Source organism: Myxocyprinus asiaticus, chromosome 14 (genome assembly GCF_019703515.2).
Source record: "Myxocyprinus asiaticus isolate MX2 ecotype Aquarium Trade chromosome 14, UBuf_Myxa_2, whole genome shotgun sequence".
Taxonomy (NCBI): domain Eukaryota; kingdom Metazoa; phylum Chordata; class Actinopteri; order Cypriniformes; family Catostomidae; genus Myxocyprinus; species Myxocyprinus asiaticus.
In genome coordinates, this window is record NC_059357.1 from 19,869,235 (window position 1) to 19,887,434 (window position 18,200).

Consider the following 18,200-nt stretch of genomic DNA (forward strand, 5'->3'; position numbering starts at 1 on the left):
AAAGGGAAAGAGAGAGCGAGAGTGATACAGAGAGATAATGACGCACACATCATTAAAAACGGCTTTAAAATTACGGCCAAATTATCAAGGCAACCCACAGGGCTCTCAGAGCTCAATAGCATGCAGAGAAGAACTGTTCATTCTAGATAAATGTTTCTTCTCAAAGACAAATGTCTCTCCTTGTACAGTGTATCTTGTGAGATGTTGTTTAATGATGCCCTAAAGATTAAAGGGATAATACACCTAAAAAAAATTGTTACCATTTACTCACCCTCATATTGTTCCGAACCTGTGCGATTATTTTCTTGCATGGAACACAAAAGGAGATATTAAGCAGAATGTCCAAGCTGCTGTTTTCCATACAGTGAAAATGGATGGAGACCAGAGACAGCTGTGGTCACCATTCACTTTCGCTGTACGGAAATTCGACATGAGGATAAGAAAATAATGGCAGAGTTTTGATTTTTGGGTGTACTCTCTTTAAGGTTCTTTGTGGAAGATAAAAGTATTTAAAGGGGTATTCTGGGTTCAATACAAGTTAAACTCAATCAACAGCATGTGTGACATAATATTGATTACCACAAAAATAAATTTGCCCCTAATATGACTTGCCCCTCCTTTTTTTTTTTTTTTTAAGAAAGCAAAAATGTTGGTTCCAGTGAGGCACTTACAGTGGAAGTGAATGGAGGCAATCCATAAACATTAAAATACTCACTATTTCAAAAGTATAGCCACAAGACATGAATAATATGTGTGTTAACATGACTTTAGTATGATATAATCGCTTACTAGCATTTTCTGTGTAAAGCTATAGTCAACTTTACAACTTTGATGCCAGGAGATGTAATGTTGTAAACTCTAAAACGACTGTAAAATGTATGATATACAGCTCAAATAATACAAGAGTTTTAACAGAAGAATTAATGGAAGTGCTTTATAAAATCATATTTCTGCCTTTAAACCCTCCAAAAATTGGCCTCATTCACTTCCATTGTAAGTACACCTCACTGTAACCTTGACAATAATTTGTGGTTATCAACGTTTTGCCACAAATGCTGTCGATTGAGCTAAACTTGTATTGAACCCGCAATATTCCTTCAAGGTTCATGTTAAGATTCCGTGAGAGCTGATATATTCGCAACTTTTTTTTGTATCAACACAGAGCCATCTCCCCAAAACTGTAATTCCAAGAAGAGCTTTGTGAATGGATTAGAATAAAGGTCAAATCTTTAATGAGGAGTATTGCTACCAGCACTGTTCTGTACATGTACTAATCCAATATGTTTCCATAAAGACCACTGTAATGATTCTGCAAATAAAAATTATTGGGTAGTAAATAAAAAATGAAATGTCATCATTTCTTTTAATCATAATCATTTCATTTCTTGACCAGTGCAACCTCAGTAACTACAAGGTTTAAAGTAAAAGCCTAAGTACATACATGTGTATTTTCTCTTGCAGTGGTTTTGTACAAACGAATATTCCAAACTAAATGACTAAATGACAGTTGAACACAATAAAACCACACTGGCTTACTTTGAGGCACATTATGACAACACTGGATATAATGCAGGTAGATTTTACAGGGTTTAATTGAGATCAGTACATGGTGTTTCTTTACTTTCTTTCTCTTTTTCTTTTTTCTTTTTTTATAAATGTCAGGGTGGAGACATGTTTTAAATGCAGATTTTTTTTTATTTATTATAGTTTATTAATTACAATATTTGTTGGCCAAAACAATAGTGTAATATTTTTCTACATTACTTTTTAGGTTTTATCTGGCTCATGAATTGCAACTTTAGCTGAAAGCCTATAATAGGCTGTTTAATGGTAGGTTCCATTGTGACAACTTACCCTGTATATTATGACCCCGCAATAGGGACATGTTGTCATGAAAGGTAAAAGTCTGTTCAATGAACTGTTTTTTTTGTTTGTTTGTTTTTTTGCCAACATTTAAAGTATGTGTCTTTACATGTCTATTGCATTAAAAAAATAAACATAATCATTTAAAATAAGAAATAAGAAATATTCACTAGAAAAAAGTGTGACAACTAGTACTGATCAACAAATATATTGAAATCTGTTTTGATACGTGCAGACAGCAATGAGAAATAAAGATGTTGTAGTGATTCATCTGCTGAGGGGAAGTATGTATATATTTTGTCAGGATGGAGTTCAGCATCAATGAGATCTCTTTGGTATTCTTCCTTTGTTCCGTGCTCATTCTTTCTCAAAAAACCAGGTCAAAGCTCCACATTTTATTTCCTTTCTCCTTCGTTCTCTCAGCTTTCCTCCAAGTGTTCCTATCCACCCCTCTCCATCTTTCCTTCATCCCCTCTCTGCATCAGCTAAAATGGTGCAAAGCCAGAAAAAAATGCCAAATATATCAACATCTGAATCGATTTACTGATCACCTTCTTTCATCAGAGTGTTTTTCTCTCTTTTTGCCAGTTAAATCCCTCATGAAATCAGAGTTCTCTCCAATGGGTTACCTCCTTATTGAGCAGCACTTACATCTATCATTCTGATAGGCTATTCTTTCATGCTTTTTAGGTATGCAAAATGTCATTGGTCTTTCATTGTGAGGTAGATGGTTTCTCTCCAGGAAGGCACTTCTTTCGCATCTTATCCGCTCCATTCAATCAATCAATCAATCAATCAATCAATCAATCAGTCAAAGGCTTAAGTACAGCTATAAGTCATTCAGGACAAGACTCAGGTCAGGATGTTCACCCACACACACTCGTTTATTAGCTTCTGCCCTCTCTTCAGAGCCTAATCAATGTGTCAGAGCGGTCTGGATCTTGTGATCTAAAGCATGGCTTTAAAACTGGGGTACGGGGCCGCAAGGGGGTTTTTGGGTTTCCGTGGAAAATGTCAGAAAAATAAAAATAAAAATAATGAATGTAAAAAAGTAAAATAATAATAATAATAAATAATATATATATATATATATATATATATATATATATATATATATATACAGGTGCATCTCAATAAATTAGAATGTCGTGGAAAAGTTCATTTATTTCAGTAATTCAACTCAAATTGTGAAACTCGTGTATTAAATAAATTCAATGCACACAGACTGAAGTAGTTTAAGTCTTTGGTTCTTTTAATTGTGATGATTTTGGCTCACATTTAACAAAAACCCACCAATTCACTATCTCAAAAAATTAGAATACATCATAAGACCAATAAAAAAAACATTTTTAGTGAATTGTTGGCCTTCTGGAAAGTATGTTCATTTACTGTATATGTACTCAATACATAGTAGGGGCTCCTTTTGCTTTAATTACTGCCTCAATTCGGCGTGGCATGGAGGTGATCAGTTTGTGGCACTGCTGAGGTGGTATGGAAGCCCAGGTTTCTTTGACAGTGGCCTTCAGCTCATCTGCATTTTTTGGTCTCTTGTTTCTCATTTTCCTCTTGACAATACCCCATAGATTCTCTATGGGGTTCAGGTCTGGTGAGTTTGCTGGCCAGTCAAGCACACCAACACCATGGTCATTTAACCAACTTTTGGTGCTTTTGGCAGGGTGGGCAGGTGCCAAATCCTGCTGGAAAATGAAATCAGCATCTTTAAAAAGCTGGTCAGCAGAAGGAAGCATGAAGTGCTCCAAAATTACTTGGTAAACGGGTGCAGTGACTTTGGTTTTCAAAAAACACAATGGACCTACACCAGCAGATGACATTGCACCCCAAATCATCACAGACTGTGGAAACTTAACACTGGACTTCAAGCAACTTGGGCTATGAGCTTCTCCACCCTTCCTCCAGACTCTAGGACCTTGGTTTCCAAATGAAATACAAAACTTGCTCTCATCTGAAAAGAGGACTTTGGACCACTGGGCAACAGTCCAGTTCTTCTTCTCCTTAGCCCAGGTAAGACGCCTCTGACGTTGTCTGTGGTTCAGGAGTGGCTTAACAAGAGGAATACGACAACTGTAGCCAAATTCCTTGACACGTCTGTGTGTGGTGGCTCTTGATGCCTTGACCCCAGCCTCAGTCCATTCCTTGTGAAGTTCACCCAAATTCTTGAATCGATTTTGCTTGACAATCCTCATAAGGCTGCGGTTCTCTCGGTTGGTTGTGCATCTTTTTCTTCCACACTTTTTCCTTCCACTCAACTTTCTGTTAACATGCTTGGATACAGCACTCTGTGAACAGCCAGCTTCTTTGGCAATGAATGTTTGTGGCTTACCCTCCTTGTGAAGGGTGTCAATGATTGTCTTCTGGACAACTGTCAGATCAGCAGTCTTCCCCATGACTGTGTAGCCTAGTGAACCAAACTGAGATACCATTTTGAAGGCTTAGGAAATCTTTGCAGGTGTTTTGAGTTGATTAGCTGATTGGCATGTCACTATATTCTAATTTTTTGATATAGTGAATTGGTGGGTTTTTGTTAAATGTGAGCCAAAATCATCACAATTAAAAGAACCAAAGACTTAAACTACTTCAGTCTGTGTGCATTGAATTTCTTTAATACACGAGTTTCACAATTTGAGTTGAATTACTGAAATAAATGAACTTTTCCACGACATTCTAATTTATTGAGATGCACCTGTATGTATATATATATATATATATATATATATATATATATATATATATATATATATATATATATATATATATATAAAATAATTTCAGTTTAATCTAAATGTTTCTCTTCAGGTTTATACAGTACATTTATTGGGCAGAAAAACATACACATGTACAGCACATTGCTGTCAACATACTACAAAGTAGGCTAAATATTTTCCAGATAATTAGGGATGCACCAGCATGAATATTTTTGCCTGATACAGTACTGATTTTAACAAAAAAAAACTATAGGCAGATAGAGATATTTTGCCACTTACCTAATTTTGTCATCAGATCACAGTTTTGCTTAGGAATTATGCTTTAAAAAAGTGCACAGAAGTACAAAAGCTATTTTATTGTTCTAACAATAAATAATTTCCATTGAAGATGGATTGGATCTGTTGAACAAATGACAGGCCAAAATTTTAAGAGAGCCACAATGAAAGATAAATACCAGATACAAAGATAATATATATATAACATTGGTTTTCCATACAGGAGATTTCATGCTAATGTGATCATAAGCATGAAAACTCTGATATGAAAAAAACAATGGTTGATATTTGCAGTTTATATCGATGGTTAAAGCCGATGGTTTTAATTTGGTCAATAATTGGCCGATACACTGGTGCATCCCTACAGATAATATTTTAATAACATTTCTTTTGGCTCTTGTACAATAACAATATAAAAGCTAATTATTTAAACTGTCTTTATAATATCACACTTAAATTATTTTTTTACACTTATCTCATACTATCTCCAAATCAACAATGCATTACAAGATGATCACTGTAGGATGTTAAATCCTCTGCTGTGAGTAATGTTCCTATAATTGTTAGTAGAGTAGACTTGAATAAATAGTTGCAGTTAGAAAGGTTAAATTGCTCGATGTCGGGAACTAGATGTGAACATGCAATACTATCTTGGGCTTTTGAATGTGCATCATCATGAGACTCCCAAACTCTCTGTTTACTTTAAAGCGCGTCATTCTGCGTTCAAGATGTGGTTTTGTGCTGTTCTTTATTGCAGCCTTTCTTATTTCTTACTTTTCTTACTTTGATAGTTTTGTGCAATAAGATGTTATAGTTATTTATCCTTTTTATTTGTTGAATATCCAATTGTTAACATGTTGAAGTGATGCGCTTAGCAGCCATATATCCCTCTGAAACATTTCTGATTGGGGTCACATGACCAAAAAGGAGCCTATTTATACATTATTATCCTTAACACAGACTAGTCATTCAAACCACCACCGATCGACCAGTCGATTGTGAAAATTGGTAGTTTTGCACATCCCTAGTTCAAAACCACTTATCTAAAGGAAACCCATACAGATTGTATTCCATTTATCTGTCCATCTCAGATCTTCAGTCCATTGTAAAAATGAGCCTCAGATTAAACCATGAAAAAGCCTCCCCTCACCCCCTATTTTCTCAACGCCGCTTGCCCTGTAAATCTCTCTGAGTTTGACTTGGATCTCAATCTAAAAGATGGCCGTCTGGCACCAAACTACAGTGCCACTGTCCAGAAAAATCCCAGGTCGATTCAGAACGAAGTTAAGGAGCAGGAAGGGAGACAGGGAGAGCAGGAAAGAGAAGGCAATGAAAAATGAAAAGAGGAACGAGCTTAAAGAGAGAGAGAGAGAGAGAGAGAGTGAGAGACTTGAGAAGAAAGGGAAGGGAAGAGAAAAAAGAGAGAGCAATAGTCTGGTAGTACCATATAGCTTGTAGATTTGGGTTCCAGACAGATAAAAAGTGTCTTCTTGATGCTACTGTAAGTGTCTGGAGGATGGGAATTAACAAGTAATATACTGTAATAAAAGTACAGTGACGTTCTGGGGCATTATGGTCTGTATGTCTGAAAAACAGCAGAAATGTGCATCATAGAAAAAATGTGGTGCTATTAAAATCTATGCAAGTGACTCCGACATGTAACACTCGGACACTCAGGACAACAAAGCATGAAACCCATCTCAGACATTCCATTGACTGCTTTCCAGGTCTTAATATCTCCAGGAAAAGCAATACACCACAACAGGGACCACAGCAACCTGCATGGTCACTTTCCAATCACGAGATGCAAGCCAGATGGAATTGCTACGGTCCAATCATGTCATAAAGGCCACAAAGCCAGCGAACCCTGTCCAATCACATGCTAGAGATGAGAACAACAATAATAAAAAATAATGATTATGAGAATATGTAACTGAGCCTAAACAACAAGAAAGGTTGATGTTCAGTGACATCAGTCAAAACTGCCATAATTTCTTGGTCATTAGATCCTGTACAGAAATATTTGAAGATTACAATTTTGTTTGGTGTTGAGACAATTCAGACAATACCCGAGCCCAACCAGTTTTAAACAAAAAGCAGATAAGACCAGATAAGATCGCTGTGTCATTGAATGACACACAACAGTAAGTGATCCCAAAATAAACACAAAGCTAAAGAGATGATTTTGTCTCAAATGAGCACCCTGCACTGACAGAAAATCAATAAGGGCACTTTTAATTCAAATTAAAAACATTTAGAAATATAACTTGTCCATTTCAATCAAAACATGAATATACTGTAATCAGATAATAGTGTCAATGAACAATCACCTCACAGACAAAACAATCATTTATAACATCTATTATGACAAATAATCCTTGTTTCATTGTGAAGAGTGTAATCTTTTAAATTATGGATGTTGCGATACATTTTTTAAAATGTTTTTTTTGAGAAGGAGTATGAGTACCGATATTTTCTTTTAGGTACTCGCCGATACCGAGTCCGATATTTGTTTTTTTTTTTTGTTTTATTTTTTCTGAATTCCATATCAACAATTTATTAAAATTTTATAATCAAAATGCTATTTAAATAAATGAATTAATTAACTTCAATCAAATGAAAGTATAACAATTAATTTTCAACATATTGCATTATTTTTATCAAATGAAGTGATTTATACAGAACCTCACAGCTCAATCCAAAATTAGAATTATTTTTGTCAAATAAAGTGCTACATTACTGTCATGGTATGTAGTGCTGAGAAAAGGACCCAAATGCATGAAGGCAGAATAGGGCTTTTATTTAAAAAAACCAAAAAAACAAATAAAAATCAAAACTCTAACGAGAAAGAGGAATAAACAACCGAGAACAAAACAGAAAGTAGACCGACCGGAACTGGAGACAGGAAACAGGGAACAGACCAGAACACGCTAACAGAGTTGCAACACAGCAAAACAATCCAAAAAAGACAGAACAAAGGAGAGAATATATAGAAGCTGGTAATTGGAGGCAGGTGCCTCTGGTGATGAGCTGGGTGGAGAAACAACCGGTCATCCTGGCAACAGAGCTGACGTTCTCCACGTGGCACCCGCAAAACACACAGAGGGAGGGAGAGGGTAACACAGACACAAACACTAACACACGACAAGACAGACAGGAGGGACTGTCCAGCCCAGATTGTGACAGTACCCCCTCCCCAGACTACCTCATGGTGTCCAAACTGGGCAGGACAGGACAGAACGACCAAGGGCAGGAGGGTGGGCACTAGGAAGGTGGCCAGGGCACCAGGGAAGACTCTTAGGGAGCCAGGATTGGTCAGGTGGATGGCCAGAGAACCAGGGCAGATAGGGTGGACAATTGAGTGGCCAGGATAGGTCACTAGTACAGTCAGGGAAACAGGACAGACTAGGTGAGGGAATGGGAACCAACAAGGGATCAGACCCAGGGATAAGGAAGGGACCATAAAGGAGTTTGGTGCAGGATGGAACTAGAATGGGGCTTAGATCAAGGAAGGTGGCAGGGCAAGTGGGAACTTGGGAGAGGATGAGGGTGGTAATGAGGATGATAAAAGCAGGGTGAGCCTGGGTGGTAACTGGGTAGCGAGAGATATCGGTGATGGCTGCTGGGCAGAGGGAAAGGTCTGGGCAGAGGGTAAGGTCAGACATGGCCACAGGACAGAGGGTGAGGTCATACATGGTCGCAGGATGGAGTATGAGGTCATACATGGCCGCAGGACAGAAGATGAGGTCAGACATGAAGTGGGTGGCTGCTGGGCACTGAACAGACTGAGCAACAGATTGGTAACTGGTGTCTGACGGGTGCTGGTTACTGGGCTGAGCAACAGACTGGTGGCTGAAGTCTGATGGGTGCTGGCTACTGGGCTGAGCAACAGACTGGAAGTTTGTGTCTGACAGGTGCTGGGAATTGGACTGAGCAAAACACTGGTCACTGATGTCGGATGGGTGTAGGTTACTGGGTTGAACAACAGACTGTAGCTAACTTGGGCTGGTTGTTGGCTGCCTTTATGGAAAATGGCCTCTGTGGCCATGAGCAAAGGCAGCGACTGGGGAACGGCCTCCATGGCCAGGAGTGCTGGCAGCAACTGGGGAACAGCCTCCATGGCCGGGAACGCTGGCAGCGACTGGGGAGTGGCCTCCATTGCCGGGAACGCTGGCAGTGACTGGGGAGTGGCCTCCGTGGCCGGGAACGCTGGCAGCGACTGGGGAGCGGCCTCCGTGGCCGGGAGCGCTGGCAGCAACTGGCCTCCGTGGCCAGGTGTGCTGGCAGTGACTGGGGAATGGCCTCCTTGGCCGGGAGTACTGGCAGCGACTGGGGAGCAGGGGCCCTTCTCCTCCTCCTCTTCCAGATGGCTGTAAGCACTGCTGTGGGAACGGCCACCACCTCCTGGTGGTCGGCAGCGGGAATGAGCACCGCCTTCTAGTAACCAGCACCTGTCAGACACCAGCTACCAGTCTTTTGCTCAGTCCACCCTCCTAGTAGTCAGGAACAAGATCAACAAGGGGGGCTGCAGCTGAACCATTCTTTCTTCTCCTCCGTTTCAGAGTCATTGGAGATCTGGGTGTTTGACTGGATGGGGGTGTGCTGGAATGGTCACTCTTGGGAGGCTTTCCATAGTCACGCATGATCAAATTAACCCTATGGGACAGATAGCTCACGAAACCCCCAAACGACAAACTTCCCAGACTTCCCATCTCCCAGAAGCCAAGGGGATACAAGGCAGGTTGTGATGAGGAGGCGGAGTGGCCAGGCCGTGAGGATGCATGCCCAGCACGGAGTTGCCTAATCAAAGAGAGATAAAGGAAGAGCCAGGGATGCCAGAGAGAGAGAGAGAGAGATAGAGAGAGAGAGAGAGAGAGAGAGAGAGAGAGAGAGAGAGACACGCGGCCGAACTGTGTGTGCGTTTATGTTGCTGTGTTTTCAGTTTGATGTTCTGTCTGATTAAAGTTTGTTGAATGTAGATCCGGCTCCCACTTCCTCCTTTCCCAGACAAACAGAGATCCTTCACACTGTTTCCGAAACCCAGGAAAAGAGGAAGAGCACACTATCTGGGAGAACTTGCCGCTGCCATCCGCCAGGGGGCGGAGGAGCTTGCTGCCATCCGCAAGAGGGTGGAGGAGCCGCTGCCGTCCGCCAGGAGGCAGAGGAGCCACTGCCAGCCCCCAGGAGGCAGAGGAGCCACTGCCAGCCCCCAGGAGGCGGAGGAGCGGCTGAGGTGGGTGACGTGCCCGTGGGAACCGAAAAATAATGTTTTCTTTTCTCTTTCTCTCTCTTTTTTTCCCGCTCTCTCTTTCTCTCTCCCCTCTCACTCCCCTCATCTATCTCAGATTCTCAGGAGGCGGGGAGGACCATTGGGTGGCAGAACGGCTGGAAGGGCAGCATCTCCCCAGCCCGAATCGGGCGGTGGAGGAGTGTGACGAGGAAGAGGGCGTGGCCGGGCCGTGAGGATGCACACCCGGTGCTGAGTTGCCTCACGCGGCTGCTCTGTGTGTGTGTTTATGTTGCTGTGTTTTCAGTTTGATGTTCTGTCTGATTAAATTTAGTTGAATGTGGATCCGGCTCCCACTTCCTCCTTTCCCAGACGAACAGAAATCCTTCACACAGGTGTTAAAAATGTCCTTGAGTGCGGTGTCATTGTAGTCCAGCCCCTAAGCTGTTCTTAGGAAATTGCTGGAAAATACCCTAATTTCAGCCTCCTCTTGTTTGAGAGAAAAAAGCTGGGTGAGCTGGGCTAAACACTTTCTGATGGAACCAGGGGGTTGTGAGATGGGAAAAGGAAAATGCCCATACTTGCCTCTGCTGGGTCCAGATTTGGTTGGATTGTTCTGTCACGGGACGAGGTGCTGAGAGAAGGACCCAAATGCAGGAAGGCAGAATTGGGCTTTTATTTAAAAAAACAAATAAAATACAAAATACAAATCTAAACTCTCATGAGGGAGAGGAATAAACAACCGAAAACAAAACAGAAACTAGACCGACTGAAACTGGAGAGAGGGAACAGACCAGAACACGCTAACAGAGTTGCAACACAGCAAAACAATCCAACAAAGACAGAACAACAAAGGAGAGAATATATAGGAGCTGGTAATTGGAGACAGGTGCCGCTGGTGACGAGCTGGGTGGAGAAACAATCAGTCATCCTGGCAACAGCGCTGACATTTCTCCATGTGGCACCTGCAAAACACAAGAGGGAGAGAGAGGGAAACACAGACACAAACACCAACACACGACAAGACAGATAGACAGGAGGGACTGTTCAGCCCAGACTGTGACAATAACAGAGCATCACATATGTGAGATATTGCATAAATATAATAAATAATTACTATTGACTTATAATTATTATTATTTTTAGTCTTAGAGTGAATATTACATAACTATACAATAGTGAACTATTTCTGTCGTACTTTTTTCCCTTAATTAAATTGAGTTTTTATTTTGGTGGAGCTTTTATTTTGATTAATATTAATTAAATAAATATGTAGTCTGTATGTGCCTTGCACTAAAAAGTGAATTACCGCTCTGCTCACTGTCATCTGCTTCAAAAGAGCATGTGATGCTCATGATGGCATTTTCTGTGTATGAGCTGAGGATCTCTAAAAGGTATGAGCACTTTGTGCATTTATGTCTGCACAACACCGCCTCCACACATTCACAAGCAAATTTGTGTGCTGAATGTTTACGTAATGACATTCATACATCAGATGGTATCGTTTTTTGGTACCGGAGCATTTTTACGAGCGCAAGTACAAGTACATGAGTGCAGTATCGGTATCAGGACATCCCTACTTTCACTATTAAAATCCTTTCTCCTTTACAAGCTTAATATGCAGTGACAACCATAAGTAGGCCATTTGTAGGTCAATTTCATAAAAAATGTGGAGGTTTCAAAACATTGCTCTGTTTGTTTGAGCATCCAGCTCAAACAATGGCATCAGTCTGAGGACGGGACTTTCTGCCAAAAAAAAAAAAAAAAAGGCCAAAGGTTTTAAAGTTAAGAGAGCACGACTGAATACACTTACTAGCAGCTTTTACACTATCGAGTCAGTGTGAGCCAGGGCTATCAACTGGCCAGCCGGGTCTAATAGCCTCAGACCTTGAGCCGCAAGACCAAAATCGATCTGTGTTCCCACCATCGGGCCAATAACTCTGCAGTGTTGCCCAAAAACCTGCCCTTAATATGCTGCTGCGGTGCCAATGTCACACACCCTACCCATTTCACAAGCAAGAGGGAAGCTCAAGCTGAGGTATCATGTTACCTAGTTATCTAGAATATCGAGTTTATATCGAATGTAAACAGCAAAATAACTTAGCGTTGACAACTCACCGACTGTAACTGCCATGGTATCCCATGTCGTCTCTCCACTAACAACTGTGTCCCAGCAAACCGTCTATGAAAGTTCTCCGAGCCATGGAAAGTCATTTCTTTGGGCACCGCTTGATTTCTTAAAGGCACCTCTGCTTAATAGGGCACCTTTACATTTGTGAAGGGCACCTTTAGATTTGTGAACGAAAGTGGCCCCTGTTGTAGCCCCCATTCTGTGCATGTCAGTGAATCAGCCAATCATGTGGCAGCACTGCAATGCATAAAACCATGCAGATATAGGTCAGGAGCTTCAAATAATATTCTCATCAACCATCAGAATGGGGAAAAATGTGATCTCAGTGATTTCGACTGTGGTATGATTGTTGGTGCCAGATGGGCTGGTTTGAGTATTTCTGTAATTGCTGATCTCCTGGGATTTTCATGGACAACAGTCTGTAGAGTTTACTCAGAATGGTGACAAAAAAAAAACAAACAAAAAAAAAAACATCCAGTGAGTGTCAGTGCTGTGGACAGAAATGCCTTGTTGATGAGAGAGGTCAACGGAAAATGGCCAGACTGGTTCAAGCTGACAGAAAGGCTACGGTAACTCAGATAACCACTCTGTACAATTGCAGAGAGCAGAATAGCATCTCAGAATGCACAACTCAACCTTGAGGTGGATGGGCCACAACAGCAGAAGGCCACGTCCGGCACTTTATTAGGACCATAGTGTTCATAATAAAGTGCTCAGTGAGTGTATATTACTATTTTATAATTAAATTCTAAAATTTATTTTAAATTATTATTATTACAATATTTAGGTGACTGTGTTCCAAAAAAACTTTAGTGAATGAAACGTGAACATATCCTATTACAACTAAGTAAACAAAAAAAGAGATCTGAAGTCCAGATACAAGTTGAAAATAAATATGTGCAAAGAGAACTGGCTTCTTTTCTACTGAAGACATGCAATTCACTGGAATTACTGTTTTTTTGCTCCTGCATTATCCAGAAGACTAGTTAAAAAAAAAAGAAAAAAGAATAAATTCTTAATATGCTACACGTTTATAATGAAATCATGTGTAGTTTGTGGTTTGTGTTTCTTTACACATAAAAGAGTACTTCCAATCAGTTCCATGCAGTGAGGTATAGATATTCTTAACTTATTAAGAAAAAAAACAACACTGGTATTGGATTGGGATCTGGATCGGTATCAGCCAATACTGAGAGTTGAGGTACTCTGATTCCGGGTTGGAAAAGTGGAATTGGTGCATCCCTACAGCAGAGGGCAGAGGCGTCTGAGGTTCCGCCCTGGGCCCTGAGGTAAAATTATTCAAGCCGATGAAGACTGATGCAGTTAGTTATTGTGCCACAGGAAACGTCCACTACCCTATTAAAGCTGACCACTTTGCAGATGTCTGGATGTAGGGATTGATAGTAGGGTCTTCCAAAAACAAAAATTCTGTAATAATTTTCTTACCCTCATGTCATTCGAAACTCATATAAAAAAAATTTCTTGCATGAAACAAAAGGGAGTTATCTAACAGAATGTCCAAGCTGCTCTTTTCCATACCATGAAAGTGAATAGTCACCACGGCTGTCTCTGGTCTAAATCTACTCTTGTTGTATGGAATATATTGCAGCTTAAATATCTTCTTGGTGTTCCACACAAGAAAAAATTTCATATGTGTTTAGAACGACATGAGGGTGAGTAAAGATGACAGAATTGTCATTTTTTGATGAAATATCCCTTTAAGATTGTAAAGATTCTCAGTTATTATTTACAAACACATCAACCTCACACATTTTAGTACATTTTAATGAGAATGCCTACAGATAAAACTTTATAGCTTAATTTGCAATAAAATCCCTCTTTTTTTTCTGCAGCTGTCTGCTTCAACATTGTTACACTTTGGACCATTTTTAAATTTTCACATCTAGTGTTCAAATATACAGTATAATCAAACACATTTCTATTTAATATATTTCATCAGTAAAAAAAATAATTTTTACAGCTTATTAGCACAGGGCGTTTAAGCAGCTTGGAGAGCCATTAGGATATTTTAATTATTTCAAACACGTTTTTAGGCAAACATGGGGTGTTCCCATTATGCATGTAGTTTCCACAATTGCCTGCCTTCTTTTGAAGTTGCACTGTCTTCCTTCTTTATTCAGGGAAACCTGTCTCACAACGTCCCGTATTCCCCTGAAATTGATAGATGTGACTGAGACTAATTGTAAAAGAAAAATGACGGCTAATCCTTTTCTTTTCTACTGAGGCTATGAATTTGAACACTTCTATTGACAAGGGATGTAAATCCATTAAGTATATCCAATAGGATATTTGAGTAATGTCTTAATGAAGCCATTGTGGTTTTCTTTCTCTCCTTTTTCACATTCTGTTTCACCTCCATGCCTGTGGTCTAATCTGCAAAGTCATCAGGAGACTAATCTGCTTTTGTTTTCTGTGAGAGTGTTGCTTTTTTTTTTTTTTTTAACTTGACGGAAGATAACAGTCATTTTCTTTACCCCTTTGGCTTCAAAGGCAAGTGTGTGTTGATACTAGGGACAAAAAATGAATTGTTTTTCATTTCAGTTAGTTCTGAGCAAAAACTGTATTTTTTTATTCTGGTTCAGAAGTTCCACAGCCTCCTTTCCAAAAGGTTAGATTACTGGTTAGAACGAAATAAAATATGAAAGAAGAATGTTCTTTTTAAAATGACAATACTCTGTGGTTAAGGAGTGGGTGAAATACCAATTGCAGTGTTGCCAGATCTTGCAGCAGAAACAAGCAACCTGGTCTGGAAAAACAAGCCCAAAATAAGCCACTTGCCTCACCAAATTAAGCTAAAATAAGCTATTTATTTCCCTTGTGTGGTGGATTTATTGGCATAGAAATCATAACAAGCAGTTAATTAACAGTTAAGTATAATTTTATTTACAGATCTGCTTCCGAGTCAAAACCTGGCAGCATCAAATCTGTATGAATGCAGCGAAGACTTGGAAACAACAGAGAAAAGTACTTTTTACCTCTAATAATGTTTTCATTCACAGAATGCGACATCCACAATGGGCAATTAGGCAAATAAATGTGTGATTCAGCAGTTTCCTTCAGGATCAAGCACGTTCCATTTTTTCGGGCTGCATGAAGTGGTGTAGTTCCAAAAATTTACTGTGATAAACCCTTTGGCTTTAGTTTCAAGAAAAACTTATCGGAACAAAATTAACCAGTTATAACCAATTACCGGTATTTAAAAACTTTTAACGTTTTCACTCCGGAACAATTGAAAATCACTTTGTTCTGGTTTTCGGTTACGTTCTGCTAAAAAATTCGTTCATTTTCAGTTTTCATTCCTTGAACTGTTTTTTGGTCCCTGGTTGATACATCCTGCAAAGTGGGAATGAATGAATAAATAATAAAAATGCTATTTTAGTAGAATGATTTCTCCTCACAATTTCTCCTCATTGCAATACCATCACTCTCTTTCTTTTGACGTCTGGTGCTATTCTACTCCCTTAAAGGGATAGTTCACGCAAAAAGAAAAATTCTATCATCATTTACTCAACCTTACATCATTCCAAACCCATGTGACTTTCTTCCGTGGAACACAAAAGAACATATTAGGCAGAATCTTAGTCTCATTCATCACTTGCTTTCACTTCATCATTTTCCCATGAGTGAAAGTGAAAGAATCTGAGGCTGTCTAAAATCTACTTTTGGGTTCCACGGAAGAAAGTCATACAGGTTCACAAAAACGTGAGGGTGAGTAAATGATGACATAATTTTCATGTTTGGGTGAACTAACCCTTTAAATCACTGATTTCATGCACTGGAAGAGGAAGCCAAACAAAAACAGCTTTCAGCACAGTCACAACCTTTGCTTACCAACACTCATCCACATCACTGCATCGTCTCCTTGTGTAGCTCATGCCATGATGCCTTGTGTTCCTGGACAATCTTCCTGACTTTCCTGAGTTCAGTACATTCACTGGCCACTAAACACACATCTTAACTGCGCCGCCAAGGGCTACTGTCATTTACACCACCAGACCTCCAATGCCGGTCAAAAACAGGAGTGGTATTACATACTGTATCACTGTAAAAATGATACTTGTGTATTAGCATAGAGCACAGAGTGAGAGGTAATATTGCTTATGAGTGTCTGAAAGAAGTTTAGTAATGCTTATCTGGCTTCGCCATGCAACATTTATAAACTGCAGATAAACAGCCAAACCTTTTCAGGTGCACACATACTGGGTTTATATGGCAGTAAGCACCTGGAAAGTGTACAAACAAGGACATGCACATGGCTTTTACAGTGCCGGTCTGCTGCAAGTTATCCACTCCCATTCTCTGCCACTCACTCCCTCGCCCTCTCCTTGCTGTCCAGGCCCTCGGAGTATCTAAATTATCTATAACATCACATAAGAACACACAGCCAGAGAAAGACTGAGTGAAAGCAGTGCGAAGAACCCTAAGATACTGGAGAAGCACTGTGCCAGGCTTTAGATCCATCTCCCACACAGATAGAGAGTGTAGAGGGAAGCTCTCCACAGCCCGACAGCCAGCCAACGTCATCGGCCGCTCCGTCACATCATGGAGGGGAATTAATCGCCCCCTCAAATGGCATTTACGAATGCCTTTATATGCATGTCGGTGCAGCGACGAAGAGGATTCCAGTGACGGTTCCAAATGGATGTATTAATATTTGCATAATTATGGTCCTGTGCCTGATAGAAGCCCATGTAAGCCTGCCTTTGAAGACTGTTGGTAGGGGTGGGGTTTGGAGGGTAAGGAACACTGATAAGTGCTTGAAGAGGAGAAAAGCAGCTTCATATATACATTTCAGATCCTTTCCTCTTGAATTACATATGCTTGTGCAGATTGTGCATGTACAGCAGAAAATAGGTAAGTTAAGAACAGAATTACATAAGTGACAGACTCTCAGTGTCAGAAGCTCCTTCATAAGGTTCTATACATTGTTGCATATACACACACTCATACAGATGTGCATATATGAAAATACACGGTCACGATCCTGAGCATGATTTTGCAGGACAAAAATTACGATTATTGAAGCAACTGTAGGCTTTTGCACGACGATACCGAATAGACATGCAAACCTTCACAACACATAAGCACACACAAATAGACATATACTGTATTATGGATAACCTGAACACAACAATCCGTAGAGTCTATATGTTTTTAAAGCATCAGAGACCTCGAACAGAACGACTGTCTCCATCATATGTAAGCTACTCTCTCTTTCGGGCTCAATATGCATCCAATATAAACATGCTATATTAATTTTTCTCATGCGACGCGTTATAACCGCAACATCATAACATCTGCCCCGCAAACCCAAAGAAAGATAAAGGCTGGAATACCGCACCTGGGACAGACGGATGCCAGAGGGTAGACCTAGAGGGACAGAGGAGGTGCCTCTTCGCTCCCCTCTTTCTCCTCTCTTTCTGTGTTTTCGCCTGTCTTCACAGCCTCGTTTTTTCTCTCTATTTCACTCTCTGCCCTCCCTCCCTTCTCTCTCCTTTGCCTTGTGCACGGAATACTAAACGCGCAGCGCTAAACACATACTGATGTATGGAGGAGAGAGTGAGAGAGAGAGAGAGAGAGAGAGAGAGAGAGAGAGAGAGAGAGAGAGAGAGAGACCGGGAGTGGACGGGCTAAGGGTGGGTCGGGCGAGCGAAGGGCGAGCTGACCAGGGATTGGTGTATGTACCGTCGGTCGGTCCGTCACACGGTAAGCGATGATGCTCAGAGAAAAGCAGAGTATCTTGATATTAGCTATATAAATTCGGCTGACAGAATAATCTCCTATAGTGACTCGATCACTACAGCAGCGGCACCTGTAAGTATTTCAGATAGGATTATGTATAAACATACACTATTTACAGCCAGGGGCAGCAGTAAGATGTAATAGTTTACAGCACAAGGGCCCGTTCACACATGCGCTAAAAGCAGGACGCAGCGCCAAGAACAGAAACGGGTTTTAA

General features: G+C 40.4%; 1 protein-coding gene across 1 annotated transcript in view; it reads right to left on the minus strand.

Moving 5' to 3' along the window:
- The window catches only part of syt3 (synaptotagmin III), a 59,335-nt gene extending 41,528 nt beyond the window's left edge, over nt 1–17,807 (minus strand). Inside the window, exon 1 of the mRNA XM_051717555.1 lies at nt 17,583–17,807. The gene's annotated coding sequence lies outside the window, so the exon portion shown is untranslated. The remainder of the gene's footprint in view (nt 1–17,582) is intronic.
- Nucleotides 17,808–18,200: the final 393 nt, after the last annotated feature.